The 9,885-nt window shown below is 44.0% G+C and overlaps 1 protein-coding gene across 6 annotated transcripts in view; it reads left to right on the top strand.

The window, feature by feature from the left end:
• Positions 1–9,885, top strand: part of LOC110526161 (LARGE xylosyl- and glucuronyltransferase 2) — a 161,354-nt gene that overhangs the window by 125,832 nt on the left and 25,637 nt on the right. The window contains exon 1 of one of the 6 annotated variants that reach the window (XM_021606824.2): positions 1,102–1,467. The exons of 3 other annotated variants lie outside the window; for them this stretch is intronic. The gene's annotated coding sequence lies outside the window, so the exon portion shown is untranslated. Of the gene's footprint in view, positions 1–1,101; positions 1,468–1,515; positions 1,710–9,885 lie in introns of those variants that run through there. 2 more of the 6 variants (XM_036980445.1, XM_021606825.2) reach the window with 2 other exon arrangements.

The following is a 9,885-nucleotide window of genomic DNA, read 5'->3' on the forward strand; positions in this document are numbered from 1 at the left end:
TCCTCTCTGCTCTTTCAGCTCAGTTCAATCTCCCTCCAGACTTTCTCCAGTTATTACAGTCCCTAATGGGGGATCCATCATCACAGCTTCATTTAGATAGCAGGCCAGACGCAGGCTCCGACTAGCTTTCTGTTTAGCGAAAACAACATTGTGTCCTACTTTAATTAGAGAGCTGTACTCCCCCGACTCATGAGCCCACACACTCACACGCACATATGTAAGTACACATGCATAGACGGACACACATTCCCTACTTAAGTGATAATGCCAGAGAAGCCGGTGTTTGGAGGATATATTGGCACGGGTGTTGTTAGGCCTGAGACGAAGTCAGGCTAATAATGCGCGATTTCGCATGGCATATAAAATGTGCTCTCTCGTCAGGACACTGTCGTTCAGAGGAGCAAGCCAACAACTTACACAATCACTTCAAACGGAAGCTGGAAGCTGGAAAGACTGCAAACTAGCTTCATTTAGTTTGAGCTGTTTTCTATATACATTTCATTATATAATTTCACAAAAATTACGTCAGCTGATTTATGATTTCAACTGGCTGAGAAAAGCTGTATGCCTGTCTGTCTCATCCCGACATGTTCATTCCTATGGGACAGCTGGAGATCGAATTTGAACATTGAAACAATTATTTTTCCGCTGTTGAAAACCAAATGCTAGTCTAAAAGAAATGGGAGATAATGTCTAGATGCTTTTTATAGTGGAGATCAGGTTTATAAATTGCGTGGCTGGGCTGATGAGACAGTGGATTGCACAGTGAGATGGAACAGAGTAAATAGACATTTCAACATCATAGCTTTAGCTGGTGGTAACTAGTGAAATAGACACCGGCTGGAACCAATCAGCATTCAGAATTAGACCCACCCGTTGTATAAATATACATAGAACCACTTGGAGCCAACCATGTCTGCATTTATGTGCACATATTCATGCGCGCACATCACAGCAGAATTACATTTGAATTGAAGGAATGCACACACACACACACACACACACACACACACACACTAACACTGTTAATCATCCACTCTTAGGAATCAGGTTACTCAGTAATGCATAGGTAACCCAGTCTCTGTGTTAAAAGAGCAAGAAAAAGAGAGCGAAAGACAATAAGAGCTGCGACCAACTCCTGTCTTTTGTCACAGAGGCTTAACCATGTGCAAGGTGACACCACTCCGCCTTTCCCTCGCTCTCTTTTCAGCCTCTCGCCCCCTTTTCTGCACATTTTCTGTTATCGAGTTGGACTACTTTCATAAACACACACAGAGAGAGAGAAACAGAGACACAGAGACACAGAGAGATCCGCAGAAGAAAAGGAGGATTAGGGAGAGGAAGAGGAAGGAGGGGCTCTTTGAAAGTGTGGCTGTGCACAACAACCCGGACTCGCCGCTACCCGCTTGGCAGACACTTAACACACGGAGAGGAGAGCAAACGATTGGAGCTTACACACACACGCAGGTAGGAAGAAAGTGCAAAGGTCATAGCTTGTTATTATCAACTGTGTGGGTCTGTGTTTGCCCGCTTGCGTGTGTGTAGGTCGGCTTTGTTTTCACTGTCAGCTGTCAAATGTTCTTGTCAGACCTACAAGCACGTCTTACAGATGGAAAGGTGAGAGAGAGACAGAAGAAGAGATTGTGTCTGCGTGTGAGGGAGAGGGGGACAGAACGAGTGGTGTGTTCCAGTTTGAACAGGAGTGGGAGGTGAGCAGCACTCCTCTGTTCTCTCCTTCCATCCCCCCCTGGAGTGAATCGAGCATTTGTGCTGTCATTGTAGTACTTCTGTCCCATCATTTTCTTCTGTCCCTCTCTTCCTATAACATCTCCATCTGTTGTGGTTTACCTACAGAATGTTCTGCTTCTATGTTTGTGTCCTGCAGCACTATATTTTCTGAGATCTTTTCTCACAGTTGTTTTCCTCAAGGTACTATCTCCTAAAGGTTTTCCCCCAGGAATTTGACCTTTGTGTGCCGTGTTTACTATCTCGGATGTCCTTCTCTAGACTGTGTCTCTGTGTGTGCACTGTTCTGTTTTCTTTCTTTGTTGTTTGTTGTTATTGAGTCGCCCAGTGTGTGGTTGTTTTAGCGAGTGAGCCGTCAGAGGTGACAGTATGTTAGAACAACAAAGTAGGGCACATGGGACAAGGTAACTACCTCTGCTGTTATTGCTATTCCTGCAGGCCATTGAAGGATACTCGGCTTAATCTGTTGCAGCGTCACTCTGTACAGGGGGGCTGAGGAGGACGTGCGTGTGCCTGTGTGTGCGCCCGCGCGTGTGCGTGAGTATCGCGCGACACGCGACCGCGTGTGTTTATGCATTCCCAGGCAAATGATTGAGTGTAAACTGAGGTGAGATTAGTTCGCTGGTGACCTAGCGTAACCTCTAGCTCTATTGTTTCGCCTTCCCCTGTGTCTCTGTGACAGCTGGGGTTTAGCTCAGAAAACAATCCTCCGTATTGTCAACAAACGTTTGACGATTATGACATTGACCTATTAATCAAACTAGAATTGAATGATCTTAAACAGGATTTGCCTCACTCTTTACTATGGCTCTGATTGCACACTCCCTGTGTGTCTGTGTGTGTGTGTGTGTGTGTGAGAGAGGGTCCGCGCATGCGTGCCTAAAGATGAACAGATTTTCACACAGTTCAGCAAACGACAAATGTACCATACACGCTGCTGAATCTACCTTTTTTTTCATTGGGAGAGGAGTTTCTGGAAAGTTTTCAAACCATATTCTGAAAGTCTGTTTTTCCGGGCCTCTGTGATGGCTGCCGATGATCTATGATCGACAAGGGATAGCTAGCAGATAGGTAATAAGTCATAGGTCATAGATATTTGTCCAGAAACCGTTATTTTGCTTCTTGCTCTCTCTCATATTTCTGCAGGCAGCTGCAGAGCTATAGTTACATTAAAACAACACACTTTCTCTCTCTCCTTTAGGCCCTTAGTAACCTGAAACCCTTTCCCACTTAGAATTCCTAGACTAAAGTCCTCCATAGATGTATCTCTATCTCCCAGGAATGATATCCTAGCGTGCCCTCAAGCATGTAATTCCCTCATGCCATGTGTTTCTAGTACTATATGTACTTTCTATTCCACTGTATGTACAGTGGGGCAAAAAAGTATTTAGTCAGCCACCAATTGTGCAAGTTCTCCCACTTAAAACGGTGAGAGAGGCCTGTAATTTTCATCATAGGTACACTTCAACTATGACAGACAAAATTAGAAAAAAAATCCAGAAAATCACATTGTAGGATTTTTAATGAATTTATTTGCAAATTATGGTGGAAAATAAGTATTTGGTCAATAACAAAAGTTTATCTCAATAATTTGTTATATACCCTTTGTTGGCAATGACAGAGGTCAAACATTTTCTGCAAGTCTTCACAAGGTTTTCACACACTGTTGCTGGTATTTTGGCCCATTCCTCCATGCAGATCTCCTCTAGAGCAGTGATGTTTTGGGGCTCTTGCTGAGCAACACGGATCATCCAAATGCTCTCTAGCAAACTTCAGACGGGCCTGGACATGTACTGGCTTAAGCAGGGGGACACGTCTGGCGCTGCAGGATTTGAGTCCCTGGCGGCGTAGTGTGTTACTGATGGTAGGCTTTGTTACTTTGGTCCCAGCTCTCTGCAGGCCATTCCCTAGGTCCCCCCGTGTGGTTCTGGGATTTTTGCTCACCGTTCTTGTGATCATTTTGACTCCACGGGTGAGATCTTGCGTGGAGCCCCAGATCGAGGAAGATTATCAGTGGTCTTGTGTGTCAACCATTTCCTAATAATTGCTCCCACAGTTGATTTCTTCAAACCAAGCTGCTTACCTATTGCAGATTCAGTCTTTCCAGCCTGGTGCAGGTCTACAATTTTGTTTCTGGTGTCCTTTGACAGCTCCTTGGTTTTGGCCATAGTGGAGTTTGGAGTGTGACTGTTTGAGGTTGTGGACAGGTGTCTTTTATACTGACAACAAGTTCAAACAGGTGCCATTAATACAGGTAACGAGTGGAGGACAAAGAAGTTACAGGTCTGTGAGAGCCAGAAATCTTGCTTGTTTGTAGGTGACCAAATACTTATTTTCCACCATAATTTGCAAATAAATACATTTAAAATCCTACAATGTGATTTTCTGGATTTTTTTTCTAATTTTGTCTGTCATAGTTGAAGTGTACCTATGATGAAATTTACAGGTCTCTCATCTTTTTAAGTGGGAGAACTTGCACAATTGGTGGCTGACTAAATACACTGCTCAAAAAAATAAAGGGAACACTTAAACAACACAATGTAACTCCAAGTCAATCACACTTCTGTGAAATCAAACTGTCCACTTAGGAAGCAACAATGATTGACAATAAATTGCACATGCTGTTGTGCAAATGGAATAGACAACAGGTGGAAATTATAGGCAATTAGCAAGACACCCCCAATAAAGGAGTGGTTCTGCAGGTGATAACCACAGACCACTTCTCAGTTCCTATGCTTCCTGGCTGATGTTTTGGTCACTTTTGAATGCTGGTGGTGCTTTCACTCTAGTGGTAGCCTGAGACGGAGTCTACAACCCACACAAGTGGCTCAGGTAGTGCAGCTCATCCAGGATGGCACATCAATGTGAGCTGTGGCAAGAAGGTTTGCTGTGTCTGTCAGCATAGTGTCCAGAGCATGGAGGCGCTACCAGGAGACAGACCAGTACATCAGGAGTTGTGGAGGAGGCCGTAGGAGGGCAACAACCCAGCAGCAGGACCGCTACCTCCTTCTTTGTGCAAGGAGGAGCAGGAGGAGCACTGCCAGCGCCCTGCAAAAGGACCTCCAGCAGGCCACAAATGTGCATGTGTCTGCTCAAATGGTCAGAAACAGACTCCATGAGGGTGGTATGAGGGCCCGACGTCCACAGGTGGGGGTTGTGCTTACAGCCCAACACCGTGCAGGACGTTTGGCATTTGCCAGAGAACACCAAGATTGGAAAATTCGCCACTGGCGCCCTGTGCTCTTCACAGATGAAAGCAGGTTCACACTGAGCACATGTGACAGACGTGACAGTCTGGAGACGGCGTGGAGAACGTTCTGCTGCCTGCAAAATCCTACAGCATGACCGGTTTGGCGGTGGGTCAGTCATGGTGTGGGGTGGGGTGGCATTTCTTTGGGGGGCCACACAGCCCTCCATGTGCTCGCCAGAGGTAGCCTGACTGCCATTAGGTACTGAGATGAGATTCTCAGACCCCTTGTGAGACCCTATGCTGGTGCGGTTGGCCCTAGGTTCCTCCTAATGCAAGACAATGCTATTCCTGATGTGGCTGGAGTGTGTCAGCAGTTCCTGCAAGAGGAAGGCATTGATGCTATGGACTGGCCCGCCCGTTCCCCAGACCTGAATCCAATTGAGCACATCTGGGACATCTGGGACATCATGTCTCGTTAACTAGCACAGGACAAGTGTGTAAAGACTGAAGTGGTTGCAAAGGAGATGGAGAACTACACCAAAACACTATCTTTTGGTATTTGTTTCATTAGTCCATTGTTGTTATAGTCCCAAAATATGTTTTGCATGTGAGCAATCACGTTTTCAAGATATGCAACTTTCAAAATACAGAAATATGGCCTGTATGATGCATTTAGCATCATATGATGCTGCGATTTGCAGTTCCTCTTTAATATTCCTCACTGATAATCAAGCCCATTGTCTGAGGCTGTGAAGTGTCAACCTGGATTGGCACTGGAGAAGTGTTAATCTTTCCATTACCAGTACTGTGGAAGTGCTCTGATATAGGACCCGAGGAAGAGATTGGAATAGAGGGTAAGATTAGGAAAATAAGGGACTTTGAGACGCAGACTGATAAAGGCTGATTTTAGATTGTGGCCAGACGTGAGGACACACATTAGCTCGTGTTTAATCATCAAAGGACCAACGGACCATGTAACGCTGAGTGTGTGTTTGCGTGCGTGCGTGTATGACTGTTGTGACTGAAAAACTACTGCAAAAAAAAATATTTATCTTTCTCTATCATATATATTCATACAAACATAGAGAATCTTCCTTATACAGTGCATTCGAAAAGTATTCAGACCCCTTGACTTTTTACACATTGTTATGTTACAGTCTTATTACAAAATACCCCATAATGACAAAGTAGAGCAGGTTTTTAGATATTTTAGAAAATGTATTAAAAATCAAAAACTGAAATACCACATAAACATAAGTATTCAGACCCTTTACTCAGTAATTTGTTGAAGCACCTTTGGCAGAGATTACAGCATATTCTTCTTGGCACACCTGTATTTGGGGAGCTTCTGCCATTCTTCTCTGCAGATCCTCTCAAGCTCTGTCAGGTTGGATGGGGAGCGTCGCTGCACAGGTGTTTTCAGGTCTCTCCCGAGATGTTAGATCGGGTTCAAGTCCGGGCTCTGGCTGGGCAACTCAAGGACATTCAGAGACTTGTCCCAAAGCCACTCCTGCATTGCCTGAGGTCCTGAGCACTCTGGAACAGGTTTTTCTGTACTTTGCTCCGTTCATCTTTCCCTCGACCCTGACTAGCCTTCCATTTCCTGCCGCTGAAAAACATCCCCATAGCATGATGCTGCCAACTACTATGCTTCACTGTAGGGATGGTGCCAGGTTTACTCCAGACGTGACGCTTGGGATTCAGCCCAAAGAGTTCAATTTTGGTTTCATCAGATCAAGGCCTTTCTCCCCCGATTGCTCAGTTTAGCCGGGCGACCAGCTCTAGAAAGAGTTTTGGTGGTTCCAAACTTCTTCCGTTTTAAGAATGATGGAGGCCACTGATCTTGGGGACCTTCAATGCTGCAGAAATGTTTTGGTACCCTTCCCCAGATCTGTGCCTAGACACAATCTTGTCTCGAAGCTCTACAGACAATTCCTTCGACCTCATCGCTTGGTATTTGCTCGGACATGCACTGTCAACTGTCAGACCTTATATAGACAGGCGTGTGCCTTTCCAAATCATGTCCAACCAATTCAATTTGATGATCAATAAAAACATGATGCACCTGAGCTCAATTTCAAGTCTCATAGCAAAGGGTCTGAATACTTATGTAAATAATAATTTTTATTTTGTAATAACTTTGCAAAAATGACTAAACCTGTTTTTGCTTTGTCATTATGAGGTATTGTGTGTAGGTTGATTGGGAAAATGTTGTATTTCATCCGTTTTAGAAGAAGGCTGTAACGTAACAAAATTTGGAAAAAGTCAAGGGGCGTGAATACTTTCCAAATGCACTCTATTGTATGTACATATATATATTTATTTTCCTGTCTCTGACATTGCTCGTTCTGATATTTCTTAATTTTTCTCAATTAGGTATTTCGTTTTTAAATTGTATTATTATTGCTAGGTATTACTGCACTGTTGGAGTTTAAAAAAAACTCAAGCATTTCGCTGCACCTGCGATAACATCATCTGCAAATCAATAAACTTTGATTTGATTTGCTTCTCTTATGGTAGCAGTCAGAGCTGCAGCAGATGTGATATGAGTAGCAGAGTCTAACTGTCTAAATTGCAGGTTCATATGAAAACTCCCTGCTGTTATTGTGAAGTGTGTGAACCATCATGTGAGCACAGAATATTGACCGGGTTAATAATTGGGTTTCTTACCCTGCTCTGAGAGAAATGCAGAAGAGAGAAATGTGTGTGTGTGTGTGTGTGCTGCATCTCTCTGTCATCTCCCTGACACACGCCTGAACAGACTCCATTACCGTATATTGCCCCAAGCGACATAAAGCCTGATTTGAAATGAACAGAAGTGATCTAGGGAGGCTGCAGCAACAATACATGAGGACACACACACAGTCAGCCAACCAAACACTAACACACACATTCACACACACACACACGCTGGTGGTTGTTCACCCGCCCAAAATGGCTAATAACCCATCCACAACCACCCGACTATATGTGATAAAAGTGAAAATCTGAGGCCCGCACCTGATCCCAACCCGCAAATATAGAATATGTGCATTAGGCTACAGTCAGGGAAGGTGGAATGATTTTTTGACAGGGGGTGCAGGATTGTTTTTTTGCCTAATTGAAATATGTTTCTGCTTATAATTTCTGACATTTTGGTAGACTATTTGTTAGTCAACTTGTCTATATTAAGATATGTGCAGCTTCGCTTCTGTCATTATATGTTGCCCTAGAAGACTAAAGAAACTCTTTCTCACCAGAATGTTTATTTATTTATTTATTTTTCATTTAACCAGGCAAGTCAGTTGAGAACAAATTCTTATTTACAATGATGACGCCGAGCCAATTGTGCGCCACCCTATGGGACTCCCGATCATGGCCGAAGGGTTGGAGCGGGGAATTTAACCCTGGTCTTCGGTGGATAGAGGGGTGGCGTTTCTAAGCCGTGTCCGTTATTGCTAGACCACGGGCTCCACCGACTTGCATTCATTTTAATGAAGTAAACAGCAACAAAAAAAGAAACGTCCCATTTTCAGGACCCTGTCTTTCAAAGATAATTCGTAAAAAATCAAATAACTTCACAGATCTTCATTGTAAAGGTTTTAAACACTGTGTCCCATGAATGTTCAATGAAGCATAAATAATTAATGAACATGCACCTGTGGAACGGTCATTAAGACACTAAAAGCTCACAGACGGTTGGCAATTAAGGTCACCGTTATGAAAACTTAGGACACTAAAGAGGCCTTTCTACTGACTTTGAAAAACACTGAAAGAAAGATGATCCAGGGTCCCTGCTCATCGCATGAACGTGCCTTAGGCATGCTGCAAGGAGGCATGAGGACTGCAGATGTGGCCAGGGCAATAAATTGCATCAGTGCTCAGACTGTCCGCAATAGGCTGTAAGAGGCTGGACTGAGGGCTTGTCCTCACCAGACATCACCGGCAACAACGTTGCCTATGGGCACAAACCCACCGTTGCTGGACCAGACAGGACTGGCAAAAAGTGCTCATCAAATCAAAGTTTGGTCGGATTCACGTTTATCGTTGAAGGAATGAGCATTACACAGAGGCCTGTACTCTGGAGCGGGATCGTTTTGGAGGTGGAGAGTCCGTCATGATCTGGTGTGGTGTGTCACAGCATCATCGGACTGAGCTTGTTGTCATTGCAGGCAATCTCAATGCTGTGCGTTACAGGGAAGTCATCCTTCTCTCTCATGTGGTACCCTTTCTGCAGGCTCATCCTGACATGACCCTCCAGCAATACAATGCCACCAGCCATACTGCTCGTTCTGTGCATGATTTCCTGCAAGACAGGAATGTCAGTGTTCTGCCATGGCCAACGAAGAGCCCGGATCTCAATCCCATTGAGCACGTCTGGAACCTGTTGGATCGGAGGGTGAGGGCTAGTGCCACTTGCAGGTGTCTTGGTGGAAGAGTGGGGTAACATCTCACAGCAAGAACTGGCAAATCTGGTGCAGTCCATGAGGAGGAGATGCGCTGTAGTACTTAATTCAGCTGGTGGCCACACCAGATATTGACTGTTACATTAGATTTTGACCACCCCTTTGTTCAGGGACACATTATTCCATTTCTGTTTGTCACATGTCTGTGGAGTTCGTCTCAGTTGTTGAATCTTGTTATGTTCATACAAATATTTAAACATCTTACGTTTGTTGAAAATAAACGGAGTTGACTGTGAGAGGACGTTTCTTTTTTGCCTAGTTTATATGTTGGTTGTTTATTTGAGGTCATTTCAATTAACCCCAGAATAATTTCATACAGTGTGGTTGAGTGGGTCAAATTCCAATGAAATGTATCATTTTACTGCCCTCCTGTTTCTAATCTGTCTCATTAAAGCATTGAAATAAGAAAGGTGGAATTCAACAACAAATATTCTCCTTAAGCCCTTGTCATCAATCAATATTTAAGCTATACACCATTGATTGTATAATAAACAGTTTTTGTGT

The sequence above is a fragment of the Oncorhynchus mykiss genome, chromosome 6 (genome assembly GCF_013265735.2).
Source record: "Oncorhynchus mykiss isolate Arlee chromosome 6, USDA_OmykA_1.1, whole genome shotgun sequence".
Taxonomy (NCBI): Eukaryota; Metazoa; Chordata; class Actinopteri; order Salmoniformes; family Salmonidae; genus Oncorhynchus; species Oncorhynchus mykiss.